Here is a 19580-nt window from a genome sequence, read left to right as displayed (position 1 = left end):
CAATGGAGTGGATCATTCTCTTTACGGGTCATGTCTGTGATAGGTTTGACCAAGAAAGAAAAGATTTTAATAAAAACTTTCTATAGTAATTGGCGAACCCCAAAAAATGTTGAATAGACCGAAGATTAACTGGGCGAGGCCACTGCAGAACTGCAGAAAACTTGTCAGGATCCATGGAGAACCCTGCAACGGAGATAACATAACCTAGGAAGGTTACTTGAGTCTGATGGAACTCACATGTCTCGAATTTACAAAACAAGCCGTTCTCACGTAGTCTCTGAAGAACCCGTGTAACATCAGAACGATGAGCCTCAAATGTGTGTGAGTGTATGAGGATGTCGTCTAAATACACCACAACAAACTGTTGCAACATATCTCGTAGGACATCATTAATAAATTCCTGGAAAACAGCAGGAGCATTACATAGGCCAAAGGGCATTACAAGATACTCATAATGCCCGCTCCTGGTTTTAAATGCTGTTTTCCATTCGTGGCCCTCCTTGATCCTAACGAGATTGTACGCTCCTCTCAAATCAAGTTTAGAAAAGACCGTAGCTCCCTTGAGGGGGTCAAAGAGTTCCGTAATGAGTGGAATAGGGTAAGCATTCTTAATGGTAAGACGATTAAGACCCCTATAATCTATGCATGGTCTTAACTCGCCACCCTTTTTCTTCACAAAGAAGAAGCCAGCCCCAGCAGGAGAGCAGGATTTGCGGATGATCCCCTGCGACAGAGCATCGGCAACATACTCAGACAGAGGGTAAACCTGGCCCTGAGGAGGAATGGCTCCGGGTTGCAGGTCTATGGCACAATCGTATGGCCGGTGAGGAGGCAACGTACCGGCACGCACCTTGTCAAAAACATCTAGGAACTCTCGATACTCCTCTGGCAATTGAGATACAGAAGAAGTGCACAAGACTTTAACTGGTTTCCGAAGACAAGTTAAAATATATTGCGGAGACCACGACAAAATTTCGGACCTGTGCCAGTCGAGACTGGGATTGTGCTTTTGGAGCCAGGGATAACCCAGAACAACTGGAAAATGTGGAGAATTTATCACCTGGAACTTAAGGGTTTCAAAATGGAGAGCCCCAACAGCCATAGATAACGGAGCGGTCTCGTGAGTAACGAGTGTGGGCTGAAGGGGCCTGCCATCAATGGCCTCAACAGCAAGCGGAACGGACCGAGGCAAAACAGGAATGGAGTGCTTTGATACAAAAGCACTGTCAATGAAATAGCCTGCAGCACCGGAGTCAACAAGAGCCTGGGTAACTATGGAGCAGTCCACGCAAGAAAGGACAACCGGGACCAAAGGTTTCTCCTTTAGCGGTTCTGGGGACGAGGATAAACCACCCAAGGTCTGCCCCCGACAGGACCTTAGGTGTGAGCGTTTTTCCGGCCGTGTAGGACAAGACTTCAAAAGGTGGCCCTGTAACCCACAATAGAGGCAGAGCCCCTCTCTCCTCCTAAAGGCCCTCTCCGCCGCGGAGAGACGCGTGAATCCCAACTGCATCAGCTCAGCAGTACCTGGTGACTCGGGACCAGGAGGCATGGGAGGAGAGGGAGGCATGGGTGGGAACGAACACGTAGGAGTCAACGGAACAGGAGGCTTCCGCAAGCATTCCTTGAAAGAGGGCCTGTCTCTGAGTCTGATGTCAATTAGGATAAAAAAAAAAGACACCAATGCCTTGAGATCCTCTGGTAAATTTCTGGCAGCAACTTTGTCTTTAATCGCATCAGAGAGCCCATGAAAGATAGCGGCAACAAGGGCTTCATTGTTCCAACCTACCTCTGCGGCAAGCGTATCGAACTCAATGGCATACTGAGCAACAGATCTCGTACCTTGCTGAATGGACATGAGCCGTTTAGCAGCAGAGGAGGAGCGAGCCGGAACATCAAATACCCTTCGAAAGGAGGCCACAAATTCAGGGTAATTTGAAATCACAGGTTTATTAGTCTCCCACAAGGGATTAGCCCAGGCAAGAGCTGTGTCAGAGAGTAACGAGATGAGAAATCCCACCTTAGCTATGTCAGAGGGAAACGTCTGAGGTAACATCTCAAAGTAAATGCCCACCTGGTTCAAAAACCCTCTGTACTGAATAGGATCACCTCCATATCGCTGAGGTAGAGGTGCAGAACCAGACATGCTCCTGGTAGGACTAGGTGCAGCAGCGGAAACAGGAGCAGCCATAACTTGCGGGACACTTTGGTCCAAATGTGCAGTGCGAGTCAGCAGGGTTTGCAGGGCTAGTGCAAATTGATCCAAGCGGTGAAAGGTAAAGGTGGATTATTAGCACCATCAGGATTCATGGCCCTTGCGTAATGCCAGGGTGCAAAGAATCAGACTGAGACGAGAAGTGGAAAAATAATCACACCTTTATTAATAGCAAAAAATATTAAAAAGTCCACAAGTCAAATAACAAGCCAGGAGTCAAAATCAGAGCTGGTAGTCAGACGAGCCGAGTCAGGAGCCAAAGCGAATAGTCAGACGAGCCGGAATCAGGAGCAAGGAGAACAGCAGAGTCAGGAACAAGCCAGGGATCAGGAACCAGGAGGGACGTCAGACAGCCAGGTAATACACTGGAACTCTCACAAACAGGTCTGAGACAACGCAAGGGCAAAGCATACTGAACAGAGGCCCTTTAAATAATAAGTGATGACATCACAATTCTGAGACTGCAACCTGTCTCACATGGATGATGTACACCAGTCTGGCCATAAAAGGGCATGCAGGAAATGAGCAGCATCACACACTATGCACCAGAGTCAGCAAGAGAAGTGAGTAAAATGGCTGTCAGCAGCACATGGCAAACAAAGCAGGGAAAAAACCATGACAGAGACCAACTGTCTTCCCTCCCTGGAAGGGGTTCGGCCGATGGGGAGAGAGGTCTGCCACCTTCTCTCCCTGGTAGGGTTGCTGCCTCTGGGGAGGGAGACCGACTGTCTCGGCTCTCAGTTAGGGGTTCTGTGGAAGGGGAGGGAGGACAACGACCTCCGCTCCTGTGGGTTAGTTCTGCCGCTGGGGAGAGAAGCCGACTGCCGTCTCTCCCTGCACCTGGCTCTGCCGCTGGGGAGAGAGACCGACTGTCTCCTCTCCCAGGAAGGGTTTCTGTTGAAGGGGAGGGAGGATGACTACCTCCACTCCTGGGGGGATGGCTCTGTTGCTGCGGAGAGAAACTGACTGCCGTCTCTCCCTGCACCTGGCTCTGCTGCTGGGGAGAGAGACCAACTGTCTTCTCTCCCAAATAGGGGTTCTGTTGAAGGGGAGGGAGGATGACTACCTCCGCTCCCAGGGCATGGCTCTGCCCCTGGGGAGAGAGACAGACTGTCACCTCTTCCAGGAAGGGGTTCTGTTGAAGGGGAGGGAGGATGACTACCTCCACTCCCGGGGAATGTCTCTGCCACTGGGGAGAGAAACCGACTGTTGTCTCTCCCAGTACCTGGCTCTGCCGCTGGGGAGAGAGACCAACTGTCTCCTCTCCCAGGATGGGGTTCTGTTGACAGGGAGGGAGGACGACTACCTCTGCTCCCCGGGGATGGCTCTGCAGCTGGGGAGAGAAACCGACTGCTGTCTTTCCCTGCACCTGGCTCTGCCGCTGGGGAGAGAGACCGACTGTCTCCTCTCCCAGGAAGGGGTTCTGTTTAAGGGGAAGGAGGAAGACTACCTCCACTCCCGGGGGACGGTTCTGCTGCTGGGGAGAGAAACCCACTGCTACCTCTCCCTGTATTTGACTCTGCCGCTGGGGAGAGAGACCGATTGTCTCCTCTCCCAGGAAGGGGTTCTATTGGTGGGGAGAGAGGTTGGTGACCTCGGCTCCCTGGTTTCCCAGAGCTGCTGCAGGTGCTGGGCAGAGGCCAGCGGCTCTCTGCCCTGTTGCCAGCGCTTCTGCTGCGGTGGCTCCCTGGTCCAAGACCATAAGCTCGGGGCCAGGCTGCTAATCTGTATCTAGCAGCTTTTCATTGCTTATTCCATGTTGCCACTCCTCGGAGGACAACCTCCATGAATCCCAGACTGCTGCACCACAGCTCCCTGCAGAATCAGCGGCATGCTGCTGAATGAGGTCTAGCAGCCTCTTGTATTCCTTTTCCAGTGCCTCTTCCTGGTCACTTATAAAATCCAGATTGTCTAGTAGCCATGATTCCTCCAAGAGATCCAGCAGCATCATCTCAGTCTGGACCAGTCCATCTAATTCAGATAGCCATTCATCCCTGGGCTGCTCTCCCAGGAGAGGCACTCATAAGTCCCACTGGAGCAAGTATATTTCCTCTTCATTGGAGAGGGTCGTTACTCGATAGCCCTGCTCTTGTTGAAAAGCCTCCATCCAGAGTTGCCAGCGGATAAAGTCCCTCACTCACAGGTCATCCTGTGCAGACATAGGACCGACCAGCTGGGCCAGCACCTCTTACAGTCTGTCGGATCTCGGCTTCCATGGTTACCGGCTACTGTGGCACTTCTCCTCTGTCAGCAGGAACCGTGTGGAAGAAGCATATCCCACCCCTGCCAACAAATGTGACGGATACCTCAGCTACCCCGACTGGGTAGCTCCGCCAAAAGGGTGCTGCTTCCTACCTGCCGACTGCAGCTGTGTAGCCGCCAAGTGATTACAGCAAATAGCCCACCCTGATACCAGACAGCACCAGTATTCAGAATCCCACCTTGTGACAGACTCTGGCTACCCCGACTGGGTAGCTCTGCCAGAGGGTCCTTCCTATATCTGACAACAGGCCGCTATGTAGCAGAGAAAGTGATTATAGCAACCCCCACCCAAATACCTAGACAGACTAGCGTTCAGGTGAAACAGGAACTGATTTTATTAGGAAACACACACTACTTTTATACACCCAAATCTCCCCCCATTCCCACCCCTCCAGGCAGGCTAGCACCTGCTATAGCAGCCACAGTCCAACAAAGTCCTAGGACACAGAGGTGGTGGTTTCGGGGTGATCCCGGGGGAGCTCTGGGGCAAAGGGCCGCTGGAGCGACCAGGGGTAAAGTTAGCAGGTGTCTAGCGTGATGTAGCCGACCGGGAGTTCCAGGAGCACGGCAAGCCTGAGAGGGGTTAGGCGGGTATCCATTGCGGTGCTGCCAGCCGGCAGTTCCAGGAGCCTGGCCAGCCTAGAAGGGTTTTCCCGGTCAGAGATCAGCTCTTCGCTGACAAAGTTCATATAGTAGAAACAACAGATATCACAAATCTGGGAGATCATGTAAGCCCTAAAATGGCCAAATCTTGTGTAAAAGGGAGTTAACCAGGTAGTAGGGGGGTGGGGGGAAGCCTGGTTGGTCTGGTATACATGACAACATATTTTTAACTATGTGTTTTTTTATGACTCCTTCAGAATCGATTGCCTTTAGAAATAAATTACTTGTTTTTAATGCCTTGAGACTCACTGGTTCTTTGTTCATCTGTGCATATATATATACAGTCATTTGCAAAAGTTTATGCACCCCTGACAATTTCCATGATTTTCATTTATAAATAATTGGGTAGTTGGATCAGCAATTTCATTTTGATCTATCAAATAACTAAAGGACACAGTAATATTTCAGTAGTGAAATGAGTTTTATTGGATTAACAGAAGATGTGCAATATGCATCAAAACGAAATTAGACAAGTGCATACATTTGGGCACCACAACATAAATATTGCATCAATATTTAGTAGAGCCTCCTTTAGCAGACCCTAATAACAGCCTCTAGATGCTTCCTATAGCCTGTAATGAGTGTCTGGATTCTGGATGAAGGTATTTTGGACCATTCCTCCTTGCAAAATAGCTCCAGTTCAGATACGTTTGACGGTTGCAGAGCATGGACAGCCCACTTCAAATCACCCCACAGATTTTCAATGATATTCAGGTCTGGGGACTAGGATGGCCATTCCAGAACATTGTACTTGTTCCTCTGCATAAATGCCAGAGTAAATTGTGAGCAGTGTTTTGGGTCGTTGTCTTGTTGAAATATCCAGCTCCGGTGTAACTTCAACTTTGTGACTGATTCCTCAACATTATTCTCAAGTATCTGCTGATATTGAGTGGAATCCATGCAACCCTCAACTTTAACAAGATTCCCAGTACCGGCACTGGCCACACAGCCCCACAGCATGATGGAACATCCACCAAATTTTACTGTGGCTCGCAAGTGTTTGTCTTGGAGCGATGTGTTCTTTTGCCGCCATGCATAACACCCCTTGTTATGACCAAATAACTCAATCTGTTTCATCAGGCCACAGCACCTTCTTCCAAAATGAAGCTGGTTTGTCCAAATGTGTGTTTGCATACCTCAAGCGACTCTGTTTGTGGTGTGTGTGCAGAAAAGGCTTCTTCCGCATCACTCTCCCATTTGCTAAATTGTTGAACGATGCACAGTGACACCATCTGCAGCAAGATTATGTTGTAGGTCTTTGGAAGTGGTCTGTGGGCTGTTTTTGACCGTTTTCACCATCCTTTGCCTTTGCCTCTCCGATATTTTACTTCTGGCCTTAACAAGAACTGTGCTTGTGGTCTTCCATTTCCTCACTTTGTTCCTAACAGTGGACACTGACAGCTTAAATCTCTGCGATAGCTTTTTGTAGCCTTCCCCTAAACCATAATGTTGAACAATCTTTGTTTTCAGGTTATTTGAGAGTTGTTTTGAGGCCCCCATGTTGCCACTCTTCAGAGGAGAGTAAAAGAGAACAACAACTTGCAATTGGCCACGTTAAATACCTTTTACTCATGATTGGATGCACCTGTCTATGAAGTTCAAGGCTTAATGGGCTCACCAAACCAATTGTGTGTTCCAATTAATCAGTGCTAGGTTGTTACAGGTATTCAAATCAACAAAATGACAAGGGTGCCCAAATTTATGCACCTGTCTAATATTGTTTTGATGCATATTGCACATTTTCTGTTAATCCAATAAACCTCATTTCACTACTGAAATATTACTATGTCCTTCAGTTATTTGATAAATCAAAATGAAATTGCTGATCCAAACACCCAATTATTTATAAATGAAAATAATGCGCCACCCATTCTCAATCGGAGACAGGTCAGGACTGCAGGCAGGCCATGCTAGCACCCGCTGACATGAATACCTCATGATTGAGATGCTAAGGGGTTCATTTTCCTTAGCCTGTATGCTGGAAAACATTTTTTTTTTTAAGAAGAACTGTGTTGCTGTGTTTATGTGATTTTCCTTTGATATGCCAGGACCCTCATAAATACTTTGTAAGGTACACAGAAGAGAACTTTTATTGTCTAAATGGTCATTTTATTACCCCAACCTTTCAGCACTGGGACTGATGGAACACAGAGACTCTATCTATGCTTCAGAAGCATAAAGAATGCAATATATATGATGTTTGGTATCAAAATACTCTTCACAACATCACTAAGAGATTGCCTTTCTGTTTATATGGACTAGATTTACCTAACAAAAATTATAAGGTGTTCCATAATTTCAGGCAAAGAATTTTATTACCTGTCATAACAGAGAGGGGAGTGGATATTTCTGGAAAAAGAGAGGGGTTTCCTAGCCCTCTGGAAAGAGGGTGGGTCATATCATGGAAACTGGTATAAGAATTTTGTGTTTTAACAATTCAAGTGTTCATTCTTACATGGGAGGCTGCTGCAGCGTGAGTGAATCTTTCTGACCCATCTCCCTGGGGCAGATACCAAACCTAGTAAAGTGTAAGGTTTCTGTTATTTCTCCTTTGACTGCTAGTATTAGTACTGTGATTTTAGTTTATTTTTTGCTAAATTGTATTCTGAGAGTTAATGTGTAAGTTTGGGTTTTTCCTTAGGGTTTCCCCATCAATAAATCATAAGTTGTGGCAGTTTATCTAGTTTGAGCGGCAGTAAAGGGGAGTTTGGGGAATTTTATCTAAGTCTAGTAAAGACTAGATAATGTTATTAACCCTTGCACCCACTGAACTAAGTCACAGGCTTGCCAGGAGTGGCTAAACTGTGACAGATTAGTGACAGTAGAAAGGGTCTGATAACCCTTTCTGTGCCAAACAAGTGACTGGTGCAGGGTTGGTTAACCTTGGTTGTCACAAATTGGTGGGCAGTGGTGTAGATATATATTTTATTTTTATTAGATGTTAGTGCTTTGTGGATTTGCTAGTGTGAAAATCCCAGTACTAAAAGAAATTGTGACTCTCACAATTTCCAAAGGCTAAAACTCAGTGCATTATATAGTTAGACATTGCAAACAGTCCCCTTCCCTATTCTCTGTTTTTCTTTTCTATTTTTTTTTACTATGGAGGCATACCAGCAGCAGACCAAGGAAATGAAGGTACTGTTATGCCAGGAGAGAGAGATTCCCTCCCGTGGAAAGACTAAGGAGGGATTGATACAAGCTCTTTTGGAATATGATACCAGCCAGGCCGCACAAGCTGAAGCTTCAGGAGAGGTGTCTGCAGCTGTGGGCAGTGATTAATCAAGATCTGGAGATCCATTGGACTGTTATTTGCAGAATGTTCTGAAACATATAGGCTCAGCGGATGCAAGTTTGCGCATGGAGCTGATTGTAAAATTTCAAGTACGACAGGCTGTTAGGGAAGCAGCTGAGAGATAGGCTGCTAGGGAAGCAGCTGAGAGATAGGCTGCTAGGGAAGCAGCTGAGAGGGAGGCTGCTGAGCGACAGGCTGATAAAGAGAGAGAGGCAGCTAGGGAAGCAGCTGAGCAACAGGCTGAGAGAGAGAGAGAGAGAGAGGCTCTGGCAGCAGAGAGACAGGCTGCTGAACGACAGGCTGAGAGAGTATCAATTACAGCTTGCACGTTTGGCGAGAGAGACTGTCTCACCTTTTGTTAGTGAATTTAGAGACTCCTCTGTTCCCAGAGTGTGTGCAGAGAATTTTCCCACTCTGGAGAAAGATGGCAATAAGAATGTATTCCTGTGTAGCTTTGAAAAAGTTTTCAGACAGTTCCAGCTGCCAAGGGAGCAGTGGGCCAAGTATCTCACCCCTGGTCTGAAAGGCCCTGCACTGGATGTTTTTGCTAAACTTGCCCCAGAGTTTGATCAGGACTATGATGCCATTAAAGCTGCCTTGCAGAGAAGGTATAATCTCACTCCTGAGGTGTACAGAAATAAATTTCGTACTCTGCAGAGGGGTATATCAGAGCGCTATACTGCAGTTGTTGGAAACCTGACAACAGCCTTTAAACAGTGGATCAGAGGGCTAGATATTGCCACTATGAAGGAGCTGGAAGATTTAATGGTTAAAGAGCAATTCATGCAGCTGAGTCCAGCAGAGGTACAGGAGTGAGTCCTTGATCGAAAACCCAAAACAGCATTGGAGGCGGGTGAGCTCACATATTTTTACACAGCCAACAGGTCACCAGTTAATGGGAGAAAATAATTTGTTAAGGGGGCATCCACCTGGAAAGGAGCTGCTCCACGAACCCCCTTCACAAAGCCTGTTGTGCCTTTGTCTAATGTGTCTTTTCCCTCTGGGAAAGGGGGTGCGAGTGCTGCACCTGGGCAGGGGGATACCCGCATGTGTTTTGCTTGTCACAAAAACAGAATTTATGTTTACCTGATAAATTACTTTCTCCAACGGTGTGTCCGGTCCACGGCGTCATCCTTACTTGTGGGATATTCTCTTCCCCAACAGGAAATGGCAAAGAGCCCAGCAAAGCTGGTCACATGATCCCTCCTAGGCTCCGCCTACCCCAGTCATTCGACCGACGTTAAGGAGGAATATTTGCATAGGAGAAACCATATGGTACCGTGGTGACTGTAGTTAAAGAAAATAAATTATCAGACCTGATTAAAAAAACCAGGGCGGGCCGTGGACCGGACACACCGTTGGAGAAAGTAATTTATCAGGTAAACATAAATTCTGTTTTCTCCAACATAGGTGTGTCCGGTCCACGGCGTCATCCTTACTTGTGGGAACCAATACCAAAGCTTTAGGACACGGATGAAGGGAGGGAGCAAATCAGGTCACCTAAATGGAAGGCACCACGGCTTGCAAAACCTTTCTCCCAAAAATAGCCTCAGAAGAAGCAAAAGTATCAAACTTGTAAAATTTGGTAAAAGTGTGCAGTGAAGACCAAGTCGCTGCCCTACATATCTGATCAACAGAAGCCTCGTTCTTGAAGGCCCATGTGGAAGCCACAGCCCTAGTGGAATGAGCTGTGATTCTTTCGGGAGGCTGCCGTCCGGCAGTCTCGTAAGCCAATCTGATGATGCTTTTAATCCAAAAAGAGAGAGAGGTAGAAGTTGCTTTTTGACCTCTCCTTTTACCGGAATAAACAACAAACAAGGAAGATGTTTGTCTAAAATCCTTTGTAGCATCTAAATAGAATTTTAGAGCGCGAACAACATCCAAATTGTGCAACAAACGTTCCTTCTTTGAAACTGGTTTCGGACACAGAGAAGGTACGATAATCTCCTGGTTAATGTTTTTGTTAGAAACAACTTTTGGAAGAAAACCAGGTTTAGTACGTAAAACCACCTTATCTGCATGGAACACCAGATAAGGAGGAGAACACTGCAGAGCAGATAATTCTGAAACTCTTCTAGCAGAAGAAATTGCAACTAAAAACAAAACTTTCCAAGATAATAACTTAATATCAACGGAATGTAAGGGTTCAAACGGAACCCCCTGAAGAACTGAAAGAACTAAGTTGAGACTCCAAGGAGGAGTCAAAGGTTTGTAAACAGGCTTAATTCTAACCAGAGCCTGAACAAAGGCTTGAACATCTGGCACAGCTGCCAGCTTTTTGTGAAGTAACACAGACAAGGCAGAAATCTGTCCCTTCAGGGAACTTGCAGATAATCCTTTTTCCAATCCTTCTTGAAGGAAGGATAGAATCTTAGGAATCTTAACCTTGTCCCAAGGGAATCCTTTAGATTCACACCAACAGATATATTTTTTCCAAATTTTGTGGTAAATCTTTCTAGTTACAGGCTTTCTGGCCTGAACAAGAGTATCGATAACAGAATCCGAGAACCCTCGCTTCGATAAGATCAAGCGTTCAATCTCCAAGCAGTCAGCTGGAGTGAAACCAGATTCGGATGTTCGAACGGACCCTGAACAAGAAGGTCTCGTCTCAAAGGTAGCTTCCAAGGTGGAGCCGATGACATATTCACCAGATCTGCATACCAAGTCCTGCGTGGCCACGCAGGAGCTATCAAGATCACCGACGCCCTCTCCTGAGTGATCCTGGCTACCAGCCTGGGGATGAGAGGAAACGGCGGGAACACATAAGCTAGTTTGAAGGTCCAAGGTGCTACTAGTGCATCCACTAGAGCCGCCTTGGGATCCCTGGATCTGGACCCGTAGCAAGGAACTTTGAAGTTCTGACGAGAGGCCATCAGATCCATGTCTGGAATGCCCCACAGCTGAGTGACTTGGGCAAAGATTTCCGGATGGAGTTCCCACTCCCCCGGATGCAATGTCTGACGACTCAGAAAATCCGCTTCCCAATTTTCCACTCCTGGGATGTGGATAGCAGACAGGTGGCAGGAGTGAGACTCCGCCCATAGAATGATTTTGGTCACTTCTTCCATCGCTAGGGAACTCCTTGTTCCCCCCTGATGGTTGATGTACGCAACAGTTGTCATGTTGTCTGATTGAAACCGTATGAACTTGGCCCTCGCTAGCTGAGGCCAAGCCTTGAGAGCATTGAATATCGCTCTCAGTTCCAGAATATTTATCGGTAGAAGAGATTCTTCCCGAGACCAAAGACCCTGAGCTTTCAGGGATCCCCAGACCGCGCCCCAGCCCATCAGACTGGCGTCGGTCGTGACAATGACCCACTCTGGTCTGCGGAATGTCATCCCTTGTGACAGGTTGTCCAGGGACAGCCACCAACGGAGTGAGTCTCTGGTCCTCTGATTTACTTGTATCTTCGGAGACAAGTCTGTATAGTCCCCATTCCACTGACTGAGCATGCACAGTTGTAATGGTCTTAGATGAATGCGCGCAAAAGGAACTATGTCCATTGCCGCTACCATCAAACCGATCACTTCCATGCACTGCGCTATGGAAGGAAGAGGAACGGAATGAAGTATCCGACAAGAGTCTAGAAGTTTTGTTTTTCTGGCCTCTGTCAGAAAAATCCTCATTTCTAAGGAGTCTATTATTGTTCCCAAGAAGGGAACCCTTGTTGACGGAGATAGAGAACTCTTTTCCACGTTCACTTTCCATCCGTGAGATCTGAGAAAGGCCAGGACAATGTCCGTGTGAGCCTTTGCTTGAGGAAGGGACGACGCTTGAATCAGAATGTCGTCCAAGTAAGGTACTACAGCAATGCCCCTTGGTCTTAGCACAGCTAGAAGGGACCCTAGTACCTTTGTGAAAATCCTTGGAGCAGTGGCTAATCCGAAAGGAAGCGCCACGAACTGGTAATGCTTGTCCAGGAATGCGAACCTTAGGAACCGATGATGTTCCTTGTGGATAGGAATATGTAGATACGCATCCTTTAAATCCACTGTGGTCATGAATTGACCTTCCTGGATGGAAGGAAGAATAGTTCGAATGGTTTCCATCTTGAACGATGGAACCTTGAGAAACTTGTTTAAGATCTTGAGATCTAAGATTGGTCTGAACGTTCCCTCTTTTTTGGGAACTATGAACAGATTGGAGTAGAACCCCATCCCTTGTTCTCTTAATGGAACAGGATGAATCACTCCCATTTTTAACAGGTCTTCTACACAATGTAAGAATGCCTGTCTTTTTATATGGTCTGAAGACAACTGAGACCTGTGGAACCTCCCCCTTGGGGGAAGCCCCTTGAATTCCAGAAGATAACCTTGGGAGACTATTTCTAGCGCCCAAGGATCCAGAACATCTCTTGCCCAAGCCTGAGCGAAGAGAGAGAGTCTGCCCCCCACCAGATCCGGTCCCGGATCGGGGGCCAACATTTCATGCTGTCTTGGTAGCAGTGGCAGGTTTCTTGGCCTGCTTTCCCTTGTTCCAGCCTTGCATTGGTCTCCAAGCTGGCTTGGCTTGAGAAGTATTACCCTCTTGCTTAGAGGACGTAGCACTTTGGGCTGGTCCGTTTCTACGAAAGGGACGAAAATTAGGTTTATTTTTTGCCTTGAAAAGCCGATCCTGAGGAAGGGCGTGGCCCTTACCCCCAGTGATATCAGAGATAATCTCTTTCAAGTCAGGGCCAAACAGCGTTTTCCCCTTGAAAGGAATGTTAAGTAGCTTGTTCTTGGAAGACGTATCAGCTGACCAAGATTTCAACCAAAGCGCTCTGCGCGCCACAATAGCAAACCCAGAATTCTTAGCCGCTAACCTAGCCAATTGCAAAGTGGCGTCTAGGGTGAAAGAATTAGCCAATTTGAGAGCATTGATTCTGTCCATAATCTCCTCATAAGGAGGAGAATCACTATCGACCGCCCTTATCAGCTCATCGAACCAGAAACATGCGGCTGTAGCTACAGGGACAATGCATGAAATTGGTTGTAGAAGGTAACCCTGCTGAACAAACATCTTTTTAAGTAAACCTTCTAATTTTTTATCCATAGGATCTTTGAAAGCACAACTATCCTCTATGGGTATAGTGGTGCGTTTGTTTAAAGTGGAAACCGCTCCCTCGACCTTGGGGACTGTCTGCCATAAGTCCTTTCTGGGGTCGACCATAGGAAACAATTTTTTAAATATGGGGGGAGGGACGAAAGGAATACCGGGCCTTTCCCATTCTTTATTAACAATGTCCGCCACCCGCTTGGGTATAGGAAAAGCTTCTGGGAGCCCCGGGACCTCTAGGAACTTGTCCATTTTACATAGTTTCTCTGGGATGACCAACTTGTCACAATCATCCAGAGTGGATAATACCTCCTTAAGCAGAATGCGGAGATGTTCCAACTTAAATTTAAACGTAATCACATCAGGTTCAGCTTGTTGAGAAATGTTCCCTGAATCAGTAATTTCTCCCTCAGACAAAACCTCCCTGGCCCCATCAGACTGGGTTAGGGGCCCTTCAGAACCATTATTATCAGCGTCGTCATGCTCTTCAGTATCTAAAACAGAGCAGTCGCGCTTACGCTGATAAGTGTTCATTTTGGCTAAAATGTTTTTGACAGAATTATCCATTACAGCCGTTAATTGTTGCATAGTAAGGAGTATTGGCGCGCTAGATGTACTAGGGGCCTCCTGAGTGGGCAAGACTCGTGTAGACGAAGGAGGGAATGATGCAGTACCATGCTTACTCCCCTCACTTGAGGAATCATCTTGGGCATCATTGTCATTGTCACATAAATCACATTTATTTAAATGAATAGGAATTCTGGCTTCCCCACATTCAGAACACAGTCTATCTGGTAGTTCAGACATGTTAAACAGGCATAAACTTGATAACAAAGTACAAAAAACGTTTTAAAATAAAACCGTTACTGTCACTTTAAATTTTAAACTGAACACACTTTATTACTGCAATTGCGAAAAAACATGAAGGAATTGTTCAAAATTCACCAAATTTTCACCACAGTGTCTTAAAGCCTTAAAAGTATTGCACACCAAATTTGGAAGCTTTAACCCTTAAAATAACGGAACCGGAGCCGTTTTTAACCTTAACCCCTTTACAGTCCCTGGTATCTGCTTTGCTGAGACCCAACCAAGCCCAAAGGGGAATACGATACCAAATGACGCCTTCAGAAAGTCTTTTCTAAGTATCAGAGCTCCTCTCACATGCGACTGCATGTTCAAAAACAAGTGCGCAACACCGGCGCGAAAATGAGGCTCTGCCTATGATTTGGGAAAGCCCCTAAAGAATAAGGTGTCTAAAACAGTGCCTGCCGATATTATTATATCAAAATACCCAGAATAAATGATTCCTCAAGGCTAAATATGTGTTAATAATGAATCGATTTAGCCCAGAACAAGTCTACAGTCTTAATAAGCCCTTGTGAAGCCCTTATTTACGATCTTAATAAACATGGCTTACCGGATCCCATAGGGAAAATGACAGCTTCCAGCATTACATCGTCTTGTTAGAATGTGTCATACCTCAAGCAGCAAGAGACTGCTCACTGTTCCCCCAACTGAAGTTAATTGCTCTCAACAGTCCTGTGTGGAACAGCCATGGATTTTAGTGACGGTTGCTAAAATCATTTTCCTCATACAAACAGAAATCTTCATCTCTTTTCTGTTTCTGAGTAAATAGTACATACCAGCACTATTTCAAAATAACAAACTCTTGATTGAATAATAAAAACTACAGTTAAACACTAAAAAACTCTAAGCCATCTCCGTGGAGATGTTGCCTGTACAACGGCAAAGAGAATGACTGGGGTAGGCGGAGCCTAGGAGGGATCATGTGACCAGCTTTGCTGGGCTCTTTGCCATTTCCTGTTGGGGAAGAGAATATCCCACAAGTAAGGATGACGCCGTGGACCGGACACACCTATGTTGGAGAAATGGGTCACATCAGCACTAACTGTCCAGACAAACCTTCAGAATCAGCAGGGGGAGGCCGCTCATCAGGATTACCATCTTCTGTTTTATTTGTGAACGGGCCAGAGGAAAGTAACAATGAGAACTTACAACCTGTGACTGTTGGAGATAAGGTAACAATGGGGCTTCGGGACACGGATGCAGAAGTGACTATTGTCCGTCCAGAGCTAGTGAGCTCTGAGGACATTATCCCTGGAAAGACTCTAGCAGTAAAAGGGATTGGGGTAGTACAGCCTGCAGTGCCTATGGCGCGAGTGTATCTAGATTGGGGAGCAGGCAGAGGGTTAAGAGATGTGGGTGTGTCAGATAATATTCCTACAAATGTATTGCTTGGTACTGATTTGGGTAGATTATTGTCACAGTATATGCCTGACCATGATACCTGTGACATAGGTAAACAAGATATGGGTCCTAATGTACAAGGGACAGTTTGTAACTATGCCCAGATATGTGCTGAAGGGGAGGGGGCAGGGTGTGTGTGTGACGCAGCCTTTACCTGAACCAGATATGTCTGCAGTGCACTGTAAAAATGTGGAAGGATGCACTGACAGGGAGAGAGAGACGAATGTTAATGATAGTCTGTTGGTGCTTGAACCAATCATCACTCCTCAGTACCTGGAGTAGTGCCAGAGGGGAAGGGTTCATCAGTATCAGTGGTGACCCGACAGCATTCTGCCTAGATTAGGGAACAGGGGGTGCTTCAGCCCGAGGACCCAGGGTAGAACACTGATAGGGAGGTTGGGGGGCCTCATACAGCACAGCAATTCATAATTGGTCAGAGTTAGGATTTTCAGCAGGCCCAGGGGACAGATCCCACCTTAGAGAAGATCAGGGACCTAGCTAGGCAGCTGCCTGCTGACTCTGATAAAGAGAGAGTATACTGGGATAAAGTGAGGTTGTATCGGGAGTCCATTCCAGTGGAGGGACAGGATCCCTGGCTAGCTGAGAAACAGTTAGTGGTACCTAAATAGTTAAGAGTTCAACTGTTGGGAGTGGCCTATGAAATTCCTATGGCAGGACATCTAGGGGTACAAAAAACCAAAGCTCGGTTGTCCCATCACTTTTATTGGCCTGGGATGGGCACTGATGTTGCTAAATATTTTCGCTCCTGTCCTGTATGTCAGAAAGTGGGGAAACCTGGAGAGGTGGGTCGTGCCCCTTTAATTCCCCTTCCCATAGTGACCGAGTCCTTTGAGAGGGTGGCTGTGGATATAGTAAGGCCCCTAGCTATCCCAAGTAGTTCAGGGAAAAGATTCATTCTGACTATAGTGAATTATGCAACTCGCTACCCAGAGGCTGTGGCCCTGTAATCTATCAGGGCTGATAAAGTGGCTGATGCTCTATTAGGTATATTTTCAAGGGTAGGTTTCCCTAAGGAAATGCTAACTGATCAGGGCACCCAAAAAGAATAAAAAGAAAATTTATGTTTAACTGATAAATTTCTTTCTTGACACGATGAGTCCACGGATCATCTAATTACTATTGGTAATATGACTCCTGCCCAGCAGGAGGCAGCAAAGAGCAGCACAGCAAAGCTGTTAAATATCACCTCCCTTCCCTCCCACCCCAGTCATTCGACCGAAGTAAAGGAGAGAAAGGAAGCAACAAGGTGCAGAGATGTCTGAAGTTTATAACATACCAACAACCTGTCTTAAGAACAGGGCGGGCCGTGGACTCATCGTGTCAAGAAAGAAATACATTTATCAGGTAAGCATACATTTTTATTTCTTTCTAATGACACGATGAGTCCACGGATCATCTAATTACTATTGGGAATCAATACCCAAGCTAGAGTACACAGATGATAAGGGAGGGACAAGACAGGAAACCTAAATGGAAGGCACCACTGCTTGAAGAACCTTTCTCCCAAAAGCGGCCTCAGCCGAGGCAAAAGTGTAAAATTTGTAGAATTTTGAAAAAGTGTGAAGAGAGGACCAAGTTGCAGCCTTGCAAATCTGTTCCGCAGAAGCTTCATTCTTGAATGCCCACGTGGAATGAGCCGTAACTCTCTCTGGAGGATGCTGTCCAGCAGTTTCATAGGCAAAACGTATAATACTCTTCAGCCAAAAAGAAAGAGAAGTAGCCGTAGCTTTCTGTCCCTTACGTTTTCCTGAGAAAACCACAAACAAAGCAGAAGACTGACGAAAATCCTTAGTCGCCTTTAAGTAAAATTTTAGAGCACGTACCACGTCTAAATTGTGCAGAAGCCCTTCCTTCTGAGAAGAAGGATTAGGACACAATGAAGGAACAACAATCTCCTGATTAATGTTCCAGTCAGAAACTACTTTAGGGAGAAACCCTAACTTTGTACGTAAAACTGCCTTATCCGAATGAAAAATAAGGTAAGGTGACTCATACTGTAATGCCGAGAGCTCTGAGACTCTACGAGCAGATGAAATAGCAACAAGAAACAAAACATCCAAGATAACAACTTACTATCTAAGGAATGCATAGGCTCAAATGAAGCCCCTTGAAGAACCTTAAGAACTAAATTAAGACTCCAGGGAGGAGTAACTGGTTTGAACACAGGCCTGATCCTGACCAAGGCCTGACAGAACGTCTGCCAGATGTTTATGTAACAAAATAGACAAGGCAGATATTTGACCCTTTAGGGAACTTGCCGATAATCTTTTCTCCAAACCTTCTTGGAGAAATGACAGAATTTTAGGAATCCTAACTCTACTCCAAGAGTAGCCCTTGGATTCAAACCAATATAGATATTTACGCCATATCTTGTGGTAAATCTTTCTACTCACAGGTTCACGAGCCTGAAACATGGTTTCTATAACCAAATCTGAAAATCTCTGCTTGGATAAAATTAAGCATTCAATCTCCAAGCAGTCAGCTTCAGAGAAACTAGATTTGGATGAAGGAAGGGCCCTTGAAGTAGAAGGTCCTTCCTCAACGGAAGTCTCCAAGGTGGAAGAGATGACATTTCCACCAGGTCTGCATACCAAATCCTGTGAGGCTAAGCCAGTGCAATGAGGATCACCAATGCCCTCTCCTGCTTGATTCGAGCAATGACCCGAGAAAGAAGAGTGAATGGAGGAAATAGGTATGCAAGACTGAAATTCCAAGGTACCGCCAGGGCATCTATCAATCCAGCCTGAGGGTCCCTTGACCTCATTCCGTACCTCGGAAGCTTGGTATTCTGCCGAGATGCCATGAGATCCAATTCCAGCTGACCTCATTTGAGAATCAGGCTGGAAAACACTTCTGGATGGAGTTCTCACTCCCCCAGGTGAAAGGTCTGTCTGCTCAGGAAGTCCGCCTCCCAGTTGTCCACCCCTGGGATGTGGATTGCCGACAGGCAGCAATTGTGGGTCTCTGCCCACCAAATTATCTTGGCTACCTCTGTCATGGCTAAGGAACTCTGCGTTCCTCCCTGATGATTGAAGTAAGCCACTGAAGTTATGTTGTCCGACTGGAACCTGATGAACCGGGCCGAGGCTTACTGGGGACAGGCCAGAAGAGCATTGAAGATTGCTCTCAGCTCCAGAATGTATATGGGCAGAACAGACTCTGACTGAGTCCAAGTTCCCTGAGCCTTTAGAGAGCCCCAGACTGCTCCCCATCCTAGAAGACTGGCGTCTGTTGTCACAATCACCCAGGAGAGTCTGCGAAAGCAGGTTCCCTGGGAGAGATGATCCTGAGACAACCACCAAAGAAGAGAATACCTTGTCTCCTACTCCAGCAGTATTCATGGAGACAAATCCGCATAATCTCCATTCCATTGACTGAGCATGTTTAACTGCAGAGGTCTGAGGTGGAAACAAGCGAAAGGGATGATGTCCATTGCTGCCACCATCAGCCCGATTACCTCCATGCACTGAGCCACTGATGGCCGAGGAGCGGACTGAAGCGCTAGGCCACAATTGAAAATCTGTGATTTCCTGATTTCTGTCAGAACAATCTTCATTGATAGGGAATATATTATGGTTCCCAAGAAAATTACCCTTGTATTTGGAACTAAGGAGCTCTTTTCCAAATTTACCTTCCATCCGTGAGATCGCAGGAAAGATAACAACATTTCCGTGTGGGACCTTGCTTGTTGAAAGGATGGCACCTGGACCAGGATGTTGTCTAGATAGGGCGCCACTGCAATGCCCCATAATTGGAGCACCGCCAACAGGGACCCCAGAACCTTTGAGAAAATTCTGGGAGCTGTGGCAAGGCTGAAAGGAA

General features: G+C 46.4%; 1 pseudogene; it reads left to right on the top strand.

The window, feature by feature from the left end:
* Positions 1-8248: 8248 nt before the first annotated feature.
* LOC128641176 (uncharacterized) lies at positions 8249-9341 on the top strand (annotated as a pseudogene).
* Positions 9342-19580: the final 10239 nt, after the last annotated feature.

The sequence above is a fragment of the Bombina bombina genome, chromosome 10 (assembly GCF_027579735.1).
Source record: "Bombina bombina isolate aBomBom1 chromosome 10, aBomBom1.pri, whole genome shotgun sequence".
In the NCBI taxonomy this organism is placed as follows: Eukaryota; Metazoa; Chordata; class Amphibia; order Anura; family Bombinatoridae; genus Bombina; species Bombina bombina.
The sequence above is the reverse complement of the archived record's forward strand: the minus strand, read 5'-3'. Positions and strand labels throughout refer to the sequence as shown.